Source organism: Heptranchias perlo, chromosome 30, assembly GCF_035084215.1.
Source record: "Heptranchias perlo isolate sHepPer1 chromosome 30, sHepPer1.hap1, whole genome shotgun sequence".
Lineage (NCBI taxonomy): Eukaryota > Metazoa > Chordata > Chondrichthyes > Hexanchiformes > Hexanchidae > Heptranchias > Heptranchias perlo.
The window spans coordinates 36954422-36974634 of record NC_090354.1 but is presented as its reverse complement, the minus strand read 5'-3'; positions in this window follow the sequence as shown (position 1 = coordinate 36974634).

Below are 20213 nucleotides of genomic sequence, written 5' to 3'. Positions count from 1 at the left end.
CTTCTCCTCCTTCTCCTCCTCCTGCTCCTTCTCCACCTCCTGCTTCTTGTCTTCCTCCTGCTCCTTTTCTCCCTCCTGCTCCTTCTCCACCTCCTGCTCCTTCTCGACCTCCTCCTCCTTCTCCACCTCCTGCTCCATCTCCTCATCTTGCGCCATCTCCACCTCCTGCTCCTTCTCCTCCTCCTGCTCCTTCTCCTCCTCCTGTTCCTTCTTCTTCTCCTGCTCCTTCTCCACTCCTGCTCATTCTCCTCCTCCTGCTCCTTTTCCTTCTCCTGCTCCTTCTCCGGCTCCTGCTCCTCCTCCTGCTCCTCCTCCTGCTGTACATCTCCTGCGCCTTGTCCACTCCTGCGCATTCTCGCCCTCCTGCTCCATCTGCCCTCCTGCTCCTTCTCGACCTCCTGCTCCTTTTCCACCTCCTGCTCCTTCTCCGCCTCCTGCTCCTCATCCTGCTTCTCCTCCTGCCCCTCCTCCTTCTCCTTCTCCTCCTCCTGCTCCTTTTCCACCTCCTGTTCCTTCTCCTGCTCCTCCTCCTTCTCCTCCACCTGCTCCTTCTCCACCTCCTGCTCGATGTCTCCCTCCTGCTCCATGTCTCCCTCCTGCTCCTTCTCCACCTACTGCTCCTTTTCCACCTCCTGCACCTTCTCCGCCTTCTGCTTCTCCTCCTTCTCCTCCACCTGCTCCTTCTCCGCCTGCTGCTCCTTCTCCACCTATTGCTTCTTTTCCACCTCCTGTTCCTCCTCCACCTTCTTCTCCTCCTCCTGCTACTTCTTCTTATGCTGCTCCTTCTCCTCCTCCTCCTCCTTCTCCTCCTCCTGCTTCTTCTCCACCTCCTGTTCCTTCTCCTCCTCCTGATCCTTCTCCACGTCCTTCTCCTCCTCCATCTCCATCTCCTCCTCCTGCTCCTTCTCCTCCTCCTGCTCCTTCTCCTCCTCCTGCTCCTTCTCCTCCTCCTGCTTCTTCTCCACCTCCTGTTTCTTCTCCACCTCCTGTTCCTTCTCCTCCTCCTGATCTTTCTCCACCTCCTTCTCCTCCTCCACCTCCTTCTCCTCCTCCTTCTCCACTCCGGCTCCATCTCCACCTCCTGCTCCTTCTTCTCCTCCAGCTCCTTCTCCTCCTCCTGCTCCTTCTCCACCTCCTCTTCATTCTCCAACTCGTGCTCCTTCTCCACTTTTGCTCAACCTCCTCCTCCTGCTCCTTCTCCACTACATGCTCCTTCTCCCGCTCCTGCTCCTACTCCCGCTTCTGCTCCTTCTCCCGCTCCTGCTCCGTCTCCTCTTGCTGCTACTTCTCCTCCTGCTGCTTCTTCTGCTCCTGCTGTTACTTCTTCACGTCTTTCTCCTGCTCCTTCTCCACCTCCTGCTCCATGTCTCCCTCCTGCTCCTTGTCCAGCTACTGCTCCTTTTCCACCTCCTGCACCTTCTCCGCCTCCTGCTCCTTCTCCACATATTGCTTCTTTTCCACCTCCTGTTCCTTCTCTTCCTCCTGCTCCTTCTCCACCTCCTTCTCCTCTTCCACCTCCTTCTCCTCCTCCTGCTACTTCTTCTTCTCCTACTCCTTCTCCTCCTCCTGCTCTTTCTCCTCCTCCTGCTCCTTCTCCTCCTCCTGCTTCTTCTCCACCTCCTGTTCCTTCTCCTCCTCCTGATCCTTCTCCACGTCCTTCTCCTCCTCCATCTACTTCTCCTCCTCCTGCTCCTTGTCCACCTCCTGCTCCTTATCTACCTCCTGCTCCTTGTCCACCTCCGGCTCATTGTCCACCTCCTGCTCCGTGTCCACCTCCTGATCCTTGTCCACCTCCTGCTCATTGTACACCTCCTGCTCCTTGTCCACCTAGTGCTCCATCTCGGCCTCCTGCTCCATCTCGTCCTCCAGCTCCTTCTCGCCCTCCTGCTCCTTCTCGCCCTCCTGCTCCTTCTCGCCCTCCTGCTTCTTCTCGCCCTCCTGCTCCTTCTCCACCTCCTGCTCCTTCTCCACGTCCTGCTCCCTCTACTCCTCCTGCTCCTGCTCCTCCTCCTGCTTCTTCTGCAAATCCTTCTCATACTCGCCCTCCTGGTCCTTTTCCGCCACCTGCTCGTTCTCCACCTGTTGCTTATTCTCCTCCTCCTGTTCCTTGTCCACCTCCTGCTCCTTCTCCTCCTCCTGCTCCTTCTCCACATATTGCTTCTTTTCCACCTCCTGTTTCTTCTCCACCTCCTCTTGGGAAATAAGGAAGGGCAGGTGACAGAAGTGTTAGTGAGGGATCACTTTGGGACCAGTGATCATAATTCCATTAGTTTTAAGATAGCTATGGACAAGGATAGGTCTGGCCCAAAAGTTAAAATTCTAAATTGGGGAAAGGCCAATTTTGATGGTATTAGACAGGAACTTTCAGAAGTTGATTGGGAGAGTCTGTTGGCAGGCAAAGGGACGTCTGGTAAGTGGGAGGCTTTCAAAAGTGTGTTAACCAAGGTTCAGGGTAAGCACATTCCTTATAAAGTGAAGGGCAAGGCTGGTAGAAGTAGGGAACCTTGGATGACTCGGGAGATTGAGGCACTAGTCAAAAATAAGAAGGAGGCATATGACATGCATAGGCAGCTGGGATCAAGTGGATCCCTTGAAGAGTATAGAGATTGCCGGAGTAGAGTTAAGAGAGAAATCAGGAGGGCAAAAAGGGGATATGAGATTGCTTTGGCAGATCAGGCAAAGGTGAATCCAAAGAGCTTCTACAAATACATAAAGGGCAAAAGGGTAACTAGGGAGAGAGTAGGGCCTCTTAAGGATCAACAAGGTCATCTATGTGCGGAACCACAAGAGATGGGTGAGATCCTGAATGAATATTTCACATCGGTATTTACGGTTGAGAAAGGCATGGATGTTAAGGAACTTGGGGAAATAAATAGTGATGTCTTGAGGAGTGTGCATATTACAGAGAGGGAGGTGCTGGAAGTCTTAACGCGCATCAAGGTAGATAAATCTCCGGGACCTGATGAAATGTATCCCAGGACGTTATGGGAGGTTAGGGAGGAAATTGCGGGTCCCCTAGCAGAGATATTTGAATCATCCACCGCTCCAGGTGAGGTGCCTGAAGATTGGAGGGTAGCAAATGTTGTGCCTTTGTTTAAGAAGGGCGGCAGGGAAAAGCCTGGGAACTATAGACCAGTGAGCCTGACATCTGTAGTGGGTAAGTTGTTAGAGGGTATTCTGAGGGACAGAATCTACAGGCATTTGGAGAGGCAGGGACTAATTAGGAACAGTCAGCATGGTTTTGTGAGAGGAAAATCATGTCTCACGAATTTGATTGAGTTTTTTGAAGGGGTAACCAAGAAGATAGATGAGGGCTGTCAGTAGACGTGGTCTACATGGACTTCAGCAAAGCATTTGACAAGGTACCGCATGGTAGGTTGTTACATAAGGTTAAATCTCATGGGATCCAAGGTGAGGTAGCCCATTGGATACAAAATTGGCTTGACGACAGAAGACAGAGGGTGGTTGTCGAGGGTTGTTTTTCAAACTGGATGCCTGTGTCCAGCGGTGTGCCTCAGGGATCGGTGCTGGGTCCGCTGTTATTTGTTATTTATATTAATGATTTGGATGAGAATTTAGGAGGCATGGTTAGTAAGTTTGCAGATGACACCAAGATTGGTGGCATTGTGGAAAGTGAAGAAGGTTATCTAGGATTGCAACGGGATCTTGATAAATTGGGCCAGTGGGCCGATGAATGGCAGATGGAGTTTAATTTAGATAAATGTGAGGTGATGCATTTTGGTAGATCGAATCGGGCCAGGACCTACTCCGTTAATGGTAGGGCGTTGGGGAGAGTTATAGAACAAAGAGATCTAGGAGTACAGATTCATAGCTCCTTGAAAGTGGAGTCACAGGTGGATAGGGTGGTGAAGAAGGCATTCAGCATGCTTGGTTTCATTGGTCAGAACATTGAATGCAGGAGTTGGGATGTCTTGTTGAAGTTGTACAGGGCATTGGTGAGGCCACACTTGGAGTACTGTGTACAGTTCTGGTCACCCTATTATAGAAAGGATATTATTAAACTAGAAAGAGTGCAGAAAAGATTTACTAGGATGCTACCGGGACTTGATGGTTTGACTTACAGGGAGAGGTTAGACAGACTGGGACTTTATTCCCGGTAGAGTAGGAGGTTAAGGGGTGATCTTATAGAAGTCTATAAAATAATGAGGGGCATAGATAAGGTCGACAGTCAAAATCTTTTCCCAAAGGTAGGGGAGTCTATAACGAGGGGGCACAGATTTAAGGTGAGAGGGGAGAGATACAAAAGGATCCAGAGGGGCAATTTTTTCACTCAAAGGGTGGTGAGTGTCTGGAACGAGCTGCCAGAGGCAGTAGTAGAGGCGGGTACAATTTTGTCTTTTAAAAAGCATTTGGACAGTTACATGGGGAAGATGGGTATCGAGGGATATGGGCCAAGTGCAGGCAATTGGGACTAGCTTAGTGGTATAGACTGGGCGACATGGACATGTTGGGCCGAAGGGCCTGTTTCCATGTTGTAACTTCTATGATTCTATGATTCTCCTCCTCCTACTCCTTCTCCTCCTCCTGCTCCCTCTCCAACTCCTGCTCCTTCACCGCCTCCTGCTCCTTCTCCTCCTCCTGCTCCTTGTCCACCTCCTGCTACTTGTCCACCTCCTGCTCCTTGTCCATCTCCTGCTCCTTTTCCACCTCCTGCTCCTTCTCCTCCTCCTGCTCATTCTCCACCTCCTGCTCCTTCTCAACGTCTGGCTCCATCTCCTCCTCCTGCTCATTCTTCTCTTCGTGCTCCTTCTCCTTCTCCTGCTCCTTCTCCTCGTCCTGCTCCTTCTCTCCTCCTCCTGCGCCTTCTCTTCCTCTGCTCAACCTACTCCTCCTGCTCCTTCTTCTCTTCCTGCTCCTTCTCCGCCTCCTGCTACTCCTCCACCTCATGCTCCTCCACCACATTCAGCTCCACCTCCACCTTCTGCTGCTTCCACTCCACCTGCTCCATCTCCAATTTGTGCTCAACCTCCCCATCCTGCTCCTTCTCCCCCTCCTGCTCCTGCCTTGCCTGCTGCTCCTTCTCCCGTCTTGCTCCTTGACCCCCTCCTGCTCCTGCTCCTACTCTACCTCCTGCTCCTTCTCCGTCTCCTGCTCCTTCTCCTCGTCAAGCTCAACCTCTTCCGACTGCTCCTTCTCCACCTCCTGCTCCTTCTCCACCTCCTGCTCCTTCTCCACCTCCTGCTCCTTCTCTACCTCCTGCTCCTTCTCCACCTCCTGCTCCATCTCCACCTCCTGCTCCTTCTCCACCTCCTCCTACTTCTCCGCCTCCTGCTCCTTCTCCACCTCCTGCCCCTTCTCCACCTCCTGCTCCTTCTCCACCTCCTGCTCCTTCTCCACCTCCTGCTCCTTCTCCACCTCCTGCTCCTTCTCCACCTCCTGCTCCTTCTCCACCTCCTACTCCTTCTCCACCTCCTGCTCCTTCTTCACCTCCTGCTCCTTCTCCACCTCCTGCTCCTTCTCCACCTCCTGCTGCATCTCCACCTCCTCCTGCTTCTTCTCCAACTCCTGATCAACCTCCTCCTCCTGCTCCTTCTCCTCCCCCTGCTCCAACTCCACCTCCTGCTACGTCTCCTCCTCCTGCTCCTTCTCCTCCTCCTGATCCTTCTGCTCCTCCTGATTCTTCTCCACCTCATGCTCCTTCTCCACTCCTGCTCATTCACAATCTCCTCTTCCTTCTTCTCCTCCTTCTCCTCCTCCTGCTCCTTCTCCACCTCCTCCTCCTTGTCTCAGTCCTGCTCCTTCTCCACCTCCTGCTCATTCTCCACCTGCTGTTCCTTCTCAACCTCCTGCTCCTTCTCCTCTTCTTGCTCCATCTCCTCCTCCTGCTCCTTCTCCTCCCCCTGCTCCATCTCCACCACCTGCTCCTTCTCCTCCTCCTGCTCCGATTCCTCCTCCTGCTTCTTCTTCTCCTGCTCCATCTCCACCTTCTGCTCCTTCGCCACCTCCTGCTCAACCTCCTCCTCCTGCTGCTTGTCCACCTCCTGCTCCTTGTCCACCTCCTGCGCATTCTCGCCCTCCTGCTGCATGTCGCCCACCTGCTGCTTCTCGATCTCCTGCTTCTTCTCGCCCTCCTGCTCCTTCTCGCCCTCCTGCTCCTTCTCCACCTCCTGCTCCTTCTCCACCTCCTGCTCCTTCTCCACCTCCTGCTCCTTCTCTACCTCCTGCTCCTTCTCCACCTCCTGCTCCATCTCCACCTCCTGCTCCTTCTCCACCTCCTCCTACTTCTCCGCCTCCTGCTCCTTCTCCACCTCCTGCCCCTTCTCCACCTCCTGCTCCTTCTCCACCTCCTGCTCCTTCTCCACCTCCTGCTCCTTCTCCACCTCCTGCTCCTTCTCCACCTCCTGCTCCTTCTCCACCTCCTGCTCCTTCTCCACCTCCTGCTGCATCTCCACCTCCTGCTCCTTTTCCATCTCCTGCTGCATCTCCACCTCCTCCTGCTTCTTCTCCAACTCCTGATCAACCTCCTCCTCCTGCTCCTTCTCCTCCCCCTGCTCCAACTCCACCTCCTGCTACGTCTCCTCCTCCTGCTCCTTCTCCTCCTCCTGATCCTTCTCGCCCTCCTGCTCCTTCTCCACCTCCTGCTCCTTCTCCACTCCTGCTCATTCACCACCTCCTGCTCCTTCTTCTCCTCCTTCTCTTCCTCCTGCTCCTTCTCCACATCCTGCTGCTTGTCTCCCTCCACCTCCTTCTCTCCTTCCTTCTCCTTCTCCACCTCCTGCTCGTTCTCATTCTCCTGCTCCTCCTCCTCATCTTGCGCCTTCTCCTTCTCCTACCTCTTCTCCTCCTCCTGCTTCTACTCCTCCTCCTGCTCCTTTATTCTTCTGCTGCTCCTCCTCCAATCCTGCTCCATCTCCACCTCCTGCTACTTCTCCTCCTCCTGCTCCTTCTCCTCCTCCTGATCCGTCTCCTCCTCCTGCTCCTTCTCCTCCTCCTGATCCTTCTCCTCCTCCTGCTCCTTCTTCTACTCCTGCTCCTGCTCATCCTCCTGCTTCTTCTCCAACTTATTCTACTACTCACCCTCCTGGTCCTTCGTTGCCTCCTGCTCCTTCTCAACCGATTGCTTCTTCTCCACCTCCTGTTCCTTCTCCTCCTCCTCCTTCTCCACCTCCTTCTCCTCCTCCACCTCCTTCTCCTCCTCATGCTCCTTGTCCATCTCCTGCTCCTTCTCCACCTCCTGCTCCTTCTCCTCATCTTGCGCCTTCTCCACCTCTTGCTCCTTCTCCTCCTCCTGCTCCTACTCCTCCTCCTGCTCCTTCTTCTTCTCCTGCTCCTTCTCCACTCCAGCTCCATCTCCACCTCCTGCTCCTTCTCCTCCTCCTGCTCCTTCTTCTTCTCCTGCTCCTTCTCCACTCCTGCTCCATCTCCACCTCCTGCTCCTTCTCCTCCTCCTGCTCCTTCTCCTCCTCCTGCTCTTTCTCCACCTCCTGCTCCTTGTCTCCCTCCTGCTCCTTCTTCACCTCCTGCTCCTTCTTCACCTCCTGCTCCTTCTCCACCTCATGCTCCTTCTCCACCTCCTGCTCCTTCTCCTCCTCCTGCTCCTTGTTCTTCTCCTGCTCCTTCTCCACTCCTGCTCCATCTCCACCTCTTGCTCCTTCTCTTCCTCCTGCTCCTACTCCTCCTCCTGCTCCTTCTTCTTCCCCTGCTCCTTCTCCACTCCAGCTCCATCTCCACCTCCTGCTCCTTCTCCTCCTCCTGCTCCTTCTTCTTCTCCTGCTCCTTCTCCACTCCTGCTCCATCTCCACCTCCTGCTCCTTCTCCTCCTCCTGCTCCTTCTCCTCCTCCTGCTCTTTCTCCACCTCCTGCTCCTTGTCTCCCTCCTGCTCCGTCTTCACCTCCTGCTCCTTCTTCACCTCCTGCTCCTTCTCCACCTCATGCTCCTTCTCCACCTCATGCTCCTTCTCCACCTCATGCTCCTTCTCCACCTCCTGCTCCTTCTCCACCTTCTGCTCATTCTCCTACTCCTGTTCCGACTCCTCCTCCCGTTCCTTCTTCTTCTCCTGCTCCTTCTCCACTCCTGCTCCATCGCCACCTCCTGATCCTTCTCCTCCTCCTGCTACTTCTCCTCCTCCTGCTCCTTCTCCTCCTCCTGCGCCATCTCCACATCCTGCTCGTTCTCCTTCTCCTGCACCTCCTCCTCCTCCTGCTCCTTCTACTCCGCCTGCTCTTTCTTCTCCTCCTGCTCCTCCTCAATTCCTGCTCCATCTCCAGATCCTGCTCCTTCTCCTCCTCCTCCGCCTCCTGCTCCATCAACTCCTCCTGCTCCCCATCCTGCTCTTTCTCCACCTCCTGCTCCTCCTCCCCTTCTGCTCCTTCTCCCCCTCCTGCTCCTCCTCCCATTCTGCTCCTTCCCCACCTCCTGCTCAATCTCCTGCTCCATCTTGTTCTCAACCCCTGCGCCTTCTGTACCTCCTCATCATTCTCCACCTCCTGCTTCTTCTCCACTTTTGCTCAATCTCCACTTCATGCTCCTTCTCCCGCTTCAGATCCTTCTCCCGCTTCTGCTCCTTCTTCTGCTGCAACTTCTCCAGCTCCTTCTCCTGCTCCTTCTCCACGTCCTGCTCCTTCTCCACCTCCTGCTCCTTCTCCTCATCTTGCGCCTTCTTCACCTCTTGCTCCTTCTCCTCCTCCTGCTCCTTCTCCTCCTCCTGCTCCTTCTCCTCCTCCTGCTCCTTCTGCAGCTCCTGCCGCTTCTCATCCTCCTGCTCCTCCTCCTCATCTTGCGCCTTCTCCTTCTCCCCCTCCTTCTCCTCCCCCTGCTCCTTCTCCACGTCCTGCTCCTTCTCCACCTCCTGCTCCTTCTCCACCTGCTGCTCATCCTCCACCTTCTCCTTTTCCTCCTCCTCCTGCTCCTTCAGCTCCTCCAGCTCACCCTCCTCCTCTTGCTCACACTCCTGCTGCTGCTCCTTCTCCACATACTGCTCCTTCCCCACCTCTTGCTCCATCTCCTCCTCCTTCTTGTTCACCACCCCTGCTCCTTCTCTACCTACTTATCATTCTCCACCTCCTGCTCCTTCTCCTCTTCATGCTCCTTCTCCCGCTCCTGCTCCTACTCCCGCTTCTGCTCCTTCTCACGCTGCTGCTCCTTCTCCCGCTTCAGCTCCTTCTCCCGCTTCTGCTCCTTCTCCACCTCCTGCTCCTTCTCCTCATCTTGCGCCTTCTCCACCTCTTGCTCCTTCTCCTCCTCCTGCTCCTACTCCTCCTCCTGCTCCTTCTTCTTCTCCTGCTCGTTCTCTACTCCAGCTCCATCTCCACCTCCTGCTCCTTCTCCTCCTCCTGCTCCTTCTTCTTCTCCTGCTCCTTCTCCACTCCTGCTCCATCTCCACCTCCTGCTCCTTCTCCTCCTCCTGCTCCTTCTCCCCCTTCTGCTCTTTCTCCACCTCCTGCTCCTTGTCTCCCTCCTGCTCCTTCTTCACCTCCTGCTCCTTCTTCACCTCCTGCTCCTTCTCCACCTCATGCTCCTTCTCCACCTCATGCTCCTTCTCCACCTCATGCTCCTTCTCCACCTCCTGCTCCTTCTCCACCTTCTGCTCATTCTCCTACTCCTGTTCCGACTCCGCCTCCTGTTCCTTCTTCTTCTCCTGCTCCTTCTCCACTCCTGCTCCATCGCCACCTCCTGATCCTTCTCCTCCTCCTGCTACTTCTCCTCCTCCTGCTCCTTCTCCTCCTCCTGCGCCATCTCCACATCCTGCTCGTTCTCCTTCTCCTGCACCTCCTCCTCCTCCTGAACCTTCTACTCCGCCTGCTCCTTCTTCTCCTCCTGCTCCTCCTCAATTCCTGCTCCATCTCCAGATCCTGCTCCTTCTCCTCCTCCTCCGCCTCCTGCTCTTTCAACTCCTCCTGCTCCCCATCCTGCTCTTTCTCCACCTCCTGCTCCTCCTCCCCTTCTGCTCCTTCTCCCCCTCCTGCTCCTCCTCCCATTCTGCTCCTTCCCCACCTCCTGCTCAATCTCCTGCTCCATCTTGTTCTCAACCCCTGCGCCTTCTGTACCTCCTCATCATTCTCCACCTCCTGCTTCTTCTCCACTTTTGCTCAATCTCCACTTCATGCTCCTTCTCCCGCTTCAGATCCTTCCCCCGCTTCTGCTCCTTCTCCTTCTGCTGCAACTTCTCCAGCTCCTTCTCCTGCTCATTCTCCACGTCCTGCTCCTGCTCCACCTCCTGCTCCTTCTCATCTTGCGCCTTCTTCAGCTCCTGCTCCTTCTCCTCCTCCTGCTCCTTCTCGTCCTCCTGCTCCTTCTCCTCCTCCTGCTCCTTCTGCAGCTCTTGCCGCTTCTCATCCTCCTGCTCCTTCTCCTCCTCCTGCTCCGTCACCTTCTCCCCCTCCTTCTCCTCCCCCTGCTCCTTCTCCACGTCCTGCTCCTTCTCCACCTCCTGCTCCTTCTCCACCTGCTGCTCATCCTCCACCTTCTCCTTTTCCTCCTCTTCCTGCTCCTTCAGCTCCTCCAGCTCACCCTCCTCCTCTTGCTCACCCTCCTGCTGCTGCTCCTTCTCCACATACTGCTCCTTCCCCACCTCTTGCTCCATCTCCTCCTCCTTCTTGTTCACCACCCCTGCTCCTTCTCCACCTACTTATCATTCTCCACCTCCTGCTCCTTCTCCTCTTCATGCTCCTTCTCCCGCTCCTGCTCCTACTCCCGCTTCTGCTCCTTCTCACGCTGCTGCTCCTTCTCCCGCTTCAGCTCCTTCTCCCGCTTCTGCTCCTTCTCCACCTCCTGCTCCTTCTTCACTCCTGCTCATTCACCACCTCCTGCTCCTCCTTCTCTTCATTCTTCTCCTCCTGCTCTTTCTCCACCACCTGCTCCTTATCTCGCTCCTGCTCCTTCTTCTTCTCCTGCTCCTTCTTCTTCTCCTGCTCCTTCTCCACTCCTGCCCCATCTCCACCTCCTGCTCCTTCTCCTCCTCCTGCTCCTTTTCCTCCTCCTGCTCCTTCTCCTCCTCCTGCTCCTTCTCCTTCCCGTGCTCCATCTCATCCTCCTGCTCCTTCTCATCCCCCTCCTCCTGCTTCTTCTCCACCTCCTGCTCAACCTCCATCTCCTGCTCCATCTCCTCCTCCTTCTCCTTCTACTCCTCCTGCTCCTTCTCCTCCTCCTGCTGCTTCTCCACCTACTGCTCCTTCTCCACCTCCTCCTACTCCACTTCCTGCTCCTTCTCAGCCACCTCCTCCTGCTCATTCTCTACCTCCTGCTCAACCTCCACCAACTGCTCCTTCTACAGCTGCTCCTCCTGCTCCTTCTTCTCCTCCTGCTCAACCTCCTCCTCTTGCTTCTTCTCCAATTCCTTCCACTACTCCCCCCCTGGTCCTTCTCTGCCTCCTGCTCCGTCTCACCCTCCTGCTCCTTCTCATCCCCCTCCTCCTGCTCCTGCTCCTTCTCCACCTCCTGCTCAACTTCCATCTCCTGCTCCTTCTCCTCCTCCTGCTCCTTCTCCTCCTCCTGCTCCGTCTCCTCCTTCTGCTCCTTCTCCACCTCTTGCTCATTCTCCTCTTCTTGCTCCATCTCCACCTCCTGCTCCTTCTCCTCCTCCAGCTCCTTCTCCACCTCCTGCTCCTTGTCCACCTCCTGCTCAACCTCCACCAACTGATCCTTCTACACCTGCACCTCCTGCTCCTTTTACTCCTCCTACTCAACCTCCTCCTCCTGCTTCTTCTCCAACTCCTTCTCCTACTCCCCCTCCTGGTCCTTCTCCTACTCCTGCTCCTTCTCCTCCTCCTGCTCCTTCTCCACCTCCTCATCATTCTCAACATTTGCTCAACCTCCTCCTCCTGCTCCTTCTCCATTTCATGCTCCTGCTCCCGCTCCTGCTCCTACTCCCGCTTCTGCTCCTTCTCCTGCTCCTGCTTCGTCTCCTCTTTGCTGCGATTTCTCCTCCTGCTGCTTCTTCTGCTCCTGCTGCTACTTCTTCACCTCTTCCTCCTGCTCCTTCACCACCTCCTGCTCCTTCTTCACCTCCTTCTCCTCCACCTGCTCCTTCTCGCCCTCCTGCTCCATTTCGCCCTCCTGCTCCTTCTCGACCTCCTGCTCCTTTTACACCTCCTGCTCCTGCTCCTCGTCCTGCTCCTCGTCCTGCTCCTCGTCCTGCTCCTCCTCCTGCTCCTCCTCCTTCTCCTTCTCCTTCTCCTCCTCCTGCTCCTTTTCCACCTCCTGCACCTTCTCCGCCTCATGCTCCTCCTCCTTCTCCTCCACCTGCTGCTTCTCCGCCTGCTGCTCCTTCTCCACCTATTGCTTCTTTTCCACCTCCTGTTCCTCCTCCAACTTCTTCTCCTCCTCCTGCTACTTCTTCTTCTCCTGCTCCTTTCTCCACCTCCTGTTCCTTCTCCTCCTCCTGATCCTTCTCCACGTCCTTCTCCTCCTCCATCTCCATCTCCTCCTCCTGCTCCTTCTCCTCCACCTGCTCCTTCTCCATCTCCTGCTCCTTCTCCTCCTCCTGCTCCTTCTCCTCCTCCTGTTTGTTCTCCACCTCCTTCTCCTCCTTCACCTCCTTCTCCTCCTCCTTCTTCGCTCCGGCTCCATCTCCACCTCCTGCTCCTTCTTCTCCTCCAGCTCCTTCTCCTCCTCCTGCTCCTTCTCCACCTCCTCTTCATTCTCCAACTCGTGCTCCTTCTCCACTTTTGCTCAACCTCCTCCTCCTGCTCCTTCTCCATTTCATGCTCCTGCTCCCGCTCTTGCTTCTACTCCCGCTTCTGCTCCTTCTCCTGCTCCTGATCCGTCTCCTCTTTGCTGCGACTTCTCCTCCTGGTGCTTCTTCTGCTCCTGCTGCTACTTCTTCACCTCTTCCTGCTGCTCCTTCTCCACCTCCTGCTCCTTCTCCACTCCTGCTCATTCACCACCTCCTGCTCCTTCTTCACCTCCTTCTCCTCCACCTGCTCCTTCTCGCCCTCCTGCTCCATTTCGCCCTCCTGCTCCTTCTCGACCTCCTTCTCCTTTTACACCTCCTGCTCCTGCTCGTCGTCCTGCTCCTCGTCCTGCTCCTCGTCCTGCTCCTCCTCCTGCTCCTCCTCCTTCTCCTTCTCCTCCTCCTGCTCCTTTTCCACCTCCTGCACCTTCTCCGCCTCCTGCTCCTCCTCCTTCTCCTCCACCTGCTCCTTCTCCACCTGCTGCTCCTTCTCCACCTATTGCTTCTTTTCCACCTCCTGTTCCTCCTCCACCTTCTTCTCCTCCTCCTGCTACTTCTTCTTCTCCTGCTCCTTTCTCCACCTCCTGTTCCTTCTCCTCCTCCTGATCCTTCTCCACGTCCTTCTACTCCTCCATCTCCATCTCCTCCTCCTGCTCCTTCTCCTCCACCTGCTCCTTCTCCTCCTCCTGCTCCTTCTCCTCCTCCTATTTGTTCTCCACCTCCTTCTCCTCCTCCACCTCCTTCTCCTCCTCCTTCTCCACTCCGGCTCCATCTCCACCTCCTGCTCCTTCTTCTCCTCCAGCTCCTTCTCCTCCTCCTGCTCCTTCTCCACCTCCTCTTCATTCTCCAACTCGTGCTCCTTCTCCACTTTTGCTCAACCTCCTCCTCCTGCTCCTTCTCCACTTCATGCTCCTTCTCCCGCTCCTGCTCCTACTCCCGCTTCTGCTCCTTCTCCCGCTCCTGCTCCGTCTCCTCTTGCTGCTACTTCTCCTCCTGCTGCTTCTTCTGCTCCTGCTGTTACTTCTTCACGTCTTTCTCCTGCTCCTTCTCCACCTCCTGCTCCATGTCTCCCTCCTCCTCCTTGTCCAGCTACTGCTCCTTTTCCACCTACTGCACCTTCTCCGCCTCCTGCTCCTTCTCCACATATTGCTTCTTTTCCACCTCCTTCTCCTCCTCCACCTCCTTCTCCTCCTCCTGCTACTTCTTCTTCTCCTACTCCTTCTCCTCCTCCTGCTCTTTCTCCTCCTCCTGCTCCTTCTCCTCCTCCTGCTTCTTCTCCACCTCCTGTTCCTTCTCCTACTCCTGATCCTTCCCCACGTCCTTCTCCTCCTCCATCTACTTGTCCTCCTCCTGCTCCTTGTCCACCTCCTGCTCCTTGTCCACCTCCTGCTCCTTGTCCACCTCCGGCTCAATGTCCACCTCCTGCTCATTGTCCACCTCCTCCTCCGTGTCCACCTCCTGATCCTTGTCCACCTCCTGCTCATTGTACACCTCCTGCTCCTTGTCCACCTAGTGCTCCATCTCGCCCTCCTGCTCCATCTCGTCCTCCAGCTCCTTCTCGCCCTCCTGCTCCTTCTCGCCCTCCTGCTCCTTCTCGCCCTCCTGCTCCTTCTCGCCCTCCTGCTCCTTCTCCACCTCCTGCTCCTTCTCCACCTCCTGCTCCCTCTTCTCCTCCTGCTCCTGCTCCTCCTCCTGCTTCTTCTGCAAATCCTTCTCATACTCGCCCTCCTGATCCTTTTCCGCCACCTGCTCGTTCTCCACCTGTTGCTTCTTCTCCTCCTCCTGTTCCTTGTCCACCTCCTGCTCGTTCTCCTCCTCCTGCTCCTTCTCCTCCTCCTACTCCTTCTCCTCCTCCTGCTCCCTCTCCAACTCCTGCTCCTTCTCCGCCTCCTGCTCCTTCTCCGCCTCCTGCTCCTTGTCCACCTCCTGCTCCTTGTCCACCTCCTGCTCCTTGTCCATCTCCTGCTCCTTTTCCACCTCCTGCTCCTTCTCCTCCTCCTGCTCATTCTCCACCTCCTGCTCCTTATTCTCCTCCTGCTCCTGCTCCTTCCTCCGGCTTCTTCTCCAACTCCTTCTCCTACTCGCCCTCCTGGTCCTTTTCAGCCACCTGCTCGTTCTCCACCTGTTGCTTCTTCTGCTCCTCCTGCTCCTTGTCCACCTCCTGCTCCTTGTCCACCTCCTGCTCCTTCTCCACCTACAGCTCCTTCTTTACTCCTGCTCATTCACCACCTCCTGCTCCTTCTTCTCCTCCTTCTCCTTCTCCTCCTCCTGCTCCTTCTCTACCTCCATCTCTTTGACTCCCTCCTGCTCCTTATCTCCCTCCTGCTCCTTTTCCACCTCCTGCTGCTACGCCCCCTGCTGGTCCTTCTCCGCCTCCTGCTTCTTCTCCACCTATTGCTTCTTTTCCACCTCCTGTTCCTTCTCTTCCTCCTGCTCCTTCTCCACCTCCTCCTCCTCCTACACCTCCTTCTCCTCCTCCTGCTCCTTCTTCTTCTCCTGCTCCTTCTCCTCCTCCTGCTCCTTCTCCACCTCCTGCTCCTTGTCCACCTCCTGCTCCTTGTCCAACTCCTGCTCTTTGACCACCTCCTGCTCCTTCTTCTCCTCCTTCTCCTCCTCCTGCTCCTGCTCCACCTCCTGCTCTTTGATTCCCTCCTGATCCTTGTCTCCATTCTGCTCCTTCTCCACCTCCTGCTCCTTCTCCACCTCCTGCTCCATCTCCAACTCCTGCTCCTTCTCTTTCTCCTGATCCTTCCCCACCTCCTTCTCATTGTCCACCTCCTGCTCTGTGTCCATCTCCTGATCCTTGTTCACCTCCTGCACCTTGTGCACCTCCTGCTCCTTGTCCACCTCGTGCTCCTTCTCGCCATCCTGCTCCTTCTCCTCCTCCAGCTCCTTCACGCCCTCCTGCTCCTTCCTGCCCTCCTGCTCATTGTCCACCTCCTGCTCCTTCTCCATTTCTGCTCATTCACCACCTCCTGCTCCATCTTCTCCTCCTTCTCCTCCTCCTGCTCCTTCTCCACCTCCTCCTCCTTCTCCACCTCCTGCTCTTTTCTCCCTCCTGCTCCTTCTCCACCTCCTGCTCCTTCTTGACCTCCTCCTCCTTCTCCACCTCCTGCTCCTTCTCGACCTCCTCCTCCTTCTCCTTCTCCTGTTCCTTCTTCTTCTCCTGCTCCTTCTCCACTCCTGCTCCTTCTCCTCCTCCTGCTCCTTTTCATTCTCCTGCTCCTTCTCCGGCTCCTGCTCCTCCTCCTTCTCCTCCTCCTGCTGCTTGTACATCTCCTGCGCCTTGTCCACTCCTGCGCCTTCTCGCCTTCCTGCTCCATCTCGTCCTCCTGCTCCTTCTTGACCTCCTGCTCCTTTTCCTCCTCCTGCTCCTTTTCCTCCTCCTGCTCCTTCTCCTTCTCCTCCTCCTTCTCCTTCTCCTCCTCCTGCTCCTTTTCCACCTCCTGCTCCTTCTCCGCCTCCTGCTCCTCCTCCTTCTCCTCCTCCTGCTCCTTCTCTACATCCTGCTCCATGTCTCCCTCCTGCTCCTTCTCTACCGACTGCTCCTTTTCCACCTCCTGCACCTTCTCCGCCTCCTGCTCCTCCTCCTTCTCCTCCACCTGCTCCTTCTCCGCCTGCTGCTCCTTCTCCACCTATTGCTTCTTTTCCAACTCCTGTTCCTCCTCCACCTTCTTCTCCTCCTCCTGCTACTTCTTCTTAAGCTGCTCCTTCTCCTCCACCTGCTCCTTCGCCGCCTGCTGCTCCTTCTATACCTATTGCTTCTTCTCCACCTCCTGCTCCTTCTCCTCCTCCTGCTCCTTCTCCTCCTTCTGTTCCTTCTTCTTCTCCTGCTCCTTCTCCACTCCTGCTCCTTCTCCTCCTCCTGCTCCTTTTCCTTCTCCTGCTCCTTCTCCGGCTCCTGCTCCTCCTCCTGCTCCTCCTCCTGCTGCTTGTACATCTCCTGCGCCTTGTCCACTCCTGCGCATTCTCGCCCTCCTGCTCCATCTGCCCTCCTGCTCCTTCTCGACCTCCTGCTCCTTTTCCACCTCCTGCTCCTTCTCCGCCTCCTGCTCCTCCTCCTGCTCCTCCTACTGCCCCTCCTCCTTCTCCTTCTCCTCCTCCTGCTCCTTTTCCACCTCCTGTTCCTTCTCCGCCTCCTGCTCCTCCTCCTTCTCCTCCACCTGCTCCTTCTCCACCTCCTGATCCATGTCTCCCTCCTGCTACATCTCCACCTACTGCTCCTTTTCCACCTCCTGCACCTTCTCCGCTTCCTGCTCCTCCTCCTTCTCCTCCACCTGCTCCTTCTCCGCCTGCTGCTCCTTCTCCACCTATTGCTTCTTTTCCACCTCATGTTGCTCCTCCACCACCTTCTCCTCCTCCTGCTACTTCTTCTTAAGCTGCTCCTTCTCCTCCACCTGCTCCTTCTCCGCCTGCTGCTCCTTCTCCACCTATTGCTTCTTCTCCACCTCCTGTTCTTTCTCCTCCTCCTGATCCTTCTCCAAGTCCTTCTCCTCCTCCATCTCCATCTCCTCCTCCTGCTCCTTCTCCTCCTCCTGCTCCTTCTCCTCCTCCTGCTCCTTCTCCTCCTCCTGCTTCTTCTCCACTTCCTGTTTCTTCTCCACCTCCTGTTCCTTCTCCTCCTCCTGATCTTTGTCCACCTCCTTCACCTCCTCCACCTCCTTCTCCTCCTCCTTCTCCACTCCGGCTCCATCTCCACCTCCTGCTCCTTCTTCTCCTCCAGTTCCTTCTCCTCCTCCTGCTCCTTCTCCACCTCCTCTTCATTCTCCAACTCGTGCTCCTTCTCCACTTTTGCTCAACCTCCTCCTCCTGCTCCTTCTCCACTTCATGCTCCTTCTCGACCTCCTGCTCCTTTTCCTCCTCCTGCTCCTTTTCCTCCTCCTGCTCCTTCTCCTTCTCCTCCTCCTTCTCCTTCTCCCCCTCCTGCTCCTTTTCCACCTCCTGCTCCTTCTTCGCCTCCTGCTCCTCCTCCTTCTCCTCCTCCTGCTCCTTCTCTACCTCCTGCTCCATGTCTCCCTCCTGCTCCTTCTCTACCGACTGCTCCTTTTCCACCTCCTGCACCTTCTCCGCCTCCTGCTCCTCCTCCTTCTCCTCCACCTGCTCCTTCTCCGCCGGCTGCTCCTTCTCCACCTATTGCTTCTTTTCCACCTCCTGTTCCTCCTCCACCTTCTTCTCCTCCTCCTGCTACTTCTTCTTAAGCTGCTCCTTCTCCTCCACCTGCTCCTTCTCCGCCTGCTGCTCCTTCTCCACCTATTGCTTCTTCTCCACCTCCTGCTCCTTCTCCTCCTCCTGCTCCTTCTCCTCCTTCTGTTCCTTCTTCTTCTCCTGCTCCTTCTCCACTCCTGCTCCTTCTCCTCCTCCTGCTCCTTTTCCTTCTCCTGCTCCTTCTCCGGCTCCTGCTCCTCCTCCTGCTCCTCCTCCTGCTGCTTGTACATCTCCTGCGCCTTGTCCACTCCTGCGCATTCTCGCCCTCCTGCTCCATCTGCCCTCCTGCTCCTTCTCGACCTCCTGCTCCTTTTCCACCTCCTGCTCCTTCTCCGCCTCCTGCTCCTCCTCCTGCTCCTCCTCCTGCCCCTCCTCCTTCTCCTTCTCCTCCTCCTGCTCCTTTTCCACCTCCTGTTCCTTCTCCGCCTCCTGCTCCTCCTCCTTCTCCTCCACCTGCTCCTTCTCCACCTCCTGCTCCATGTCTCCCTCCTGCTCCTCCTCCACCTACTGCTCCTTTTCCACCTCCTGCTCCTTCTCCTCCTCCTGCTCCTTCTCCTCCTCCTACTCCTTCTCCTCCTCCTGCTCCCTCTCCAACTCCTGCTCCTTCTCCGCCTCCTGCTCCTTCTCCGCCTCCTGCTCCTTGTCCACCTCCTGCTCCTTGTCCACCTCCTGCTCCTTGTCCATCTCCTGCTCCTTTTCCACCTCCTGCTCCTTCTCCTCCTCCTGCTCATTCTCCACCTCCTGCTCCTTATTCTCCTCCTGCTCCTGCTCCTCCTCCTGCTTCTTCTCCAACTCCTTCTCCTACTCGCCCTCCTGGTCCTTTTCAGCCACCTGCTCGTTCTCCACCTGTTGCTTCTTCTGCTCCTCCTGCTCCTTGTCCACCTCCTGCTCCTTGTCCACCTCCTGCTCCTTCTCCACCTACAGCTCCTTCTCCACTCCTGCTCATTCACCACCTCCTGCTCCTACTTCTCCTCCTTCTCCTTCTCCTCCTCCTGCTCCTTCTCTACCTCCATCTCTTTGACTCCCTCCTGCTCCTTATCTCCCTCCTGCTCCTTTTCCACCTCCTGCTGCTACGCCCCCTGCTGGTCCTTCTCCGCCTCCTGCTTCTTCTCCACCTATTGCTTCTTTTCCACCTCCTGTTCCTTCTCTTCCTCCTGCTCCTTCTCCACCTCCTCCTCCTCCTCCACCTCCTTCTCCTCCTCCTGCTCCTTCTTCTTCTCCTGCTCCTTCTCCTCCTCCTGCTCCTTCTCCACCTCCTGCTCCTTGTCCACCTCCTGCTCCTTGTCCAACTCCTGCTCTTTGACCACCTCCTGCTCCTTCTTCTCCTCCTTCTCCTCCTCCTTCTCCTGCTCCACCTCCTGCTCTTTGATTCCCTCCTGATCCTTGTCTCCATTCTGCTCCTTCTCCAACTCCTGCTCCTTTTCCACCTCCTGCTCCATCTCCAACTCCTGCTCCTTCTCTTTCTCCTGATCCTTCCCCACCTCCTTCTCATTGTCCACCTCCTGCTCTGTGTCCATCTCCTGATCCTTGTCCACCTCCTGCACCTTGTGCACCTCCTGCTCCTTGTCCACCTCGTGCTCCTTCTCGCCATCCTGCTCCTTCTCGTCCTCCAGCTCCTTCACGCCCTCCTGCTCCTTCCTGCCCTCCTGCTCATTGTCCACCTCCTGCTCCATCTCCATTTCTGCTCATTCACCACCTCCTGCTCCATCTTCTCCTCCTTCTCCTCCTCCTGCTCCTTCTCCACCTCCTCCTCCTTCTCCACCTCCTGCTCTTTTCTCCCTCCTGCTCCTTCTCCACCTCCTGTTCCTTCTTGACCTCCTCCTCCTTCTCCACCTCCTGCTCCTTCTCGACCTCCTCCTCCTTCTCCTTCTCCTGTTCCTTCTTCTTCTCCTGCTCCTTCTCCACTCCTGCTCCTTCTCCTCCTCCTGCTCCTTTTCATTCTCCTGCTCCTTCTCCGGCTCCTGCTCCTCCTCCTTCTCCTCCTCCTGCTGCTTGTACATCTCCTGCGCCTTGTCCACTCCTGCGCCTTCTCGCCTTCCTGCTCCATCTCGCCCTCCTGCTCCTTCTCGACCTCCTGCTCCTTCTCGACCTCCTGCTCCTTTTCCTCCTCCTGCTCCTTTTCCTCCTCCTGCTCCTTCTCCTTCTCCTCCTCCTTCTCCTTCTCCTCCTCCTGCTCCTTCTCCACCTCCTGCTCCTTCTCCGCCTCCTGCTCCTCCTCCTTCTCCTCCTCCTGCTCCTTCTCTACATCCTGCTCCATGTCTCCCTCCTGCTCCTTCTCTACCGACTGCTTCTTTTCCACCTCCTGCACCTTCTCCGCCTCCTGCTCCTCCTCCTTCTCCTCCACCTGCTCCTTCTCCGCCTGCTGCTCCTTCTCCA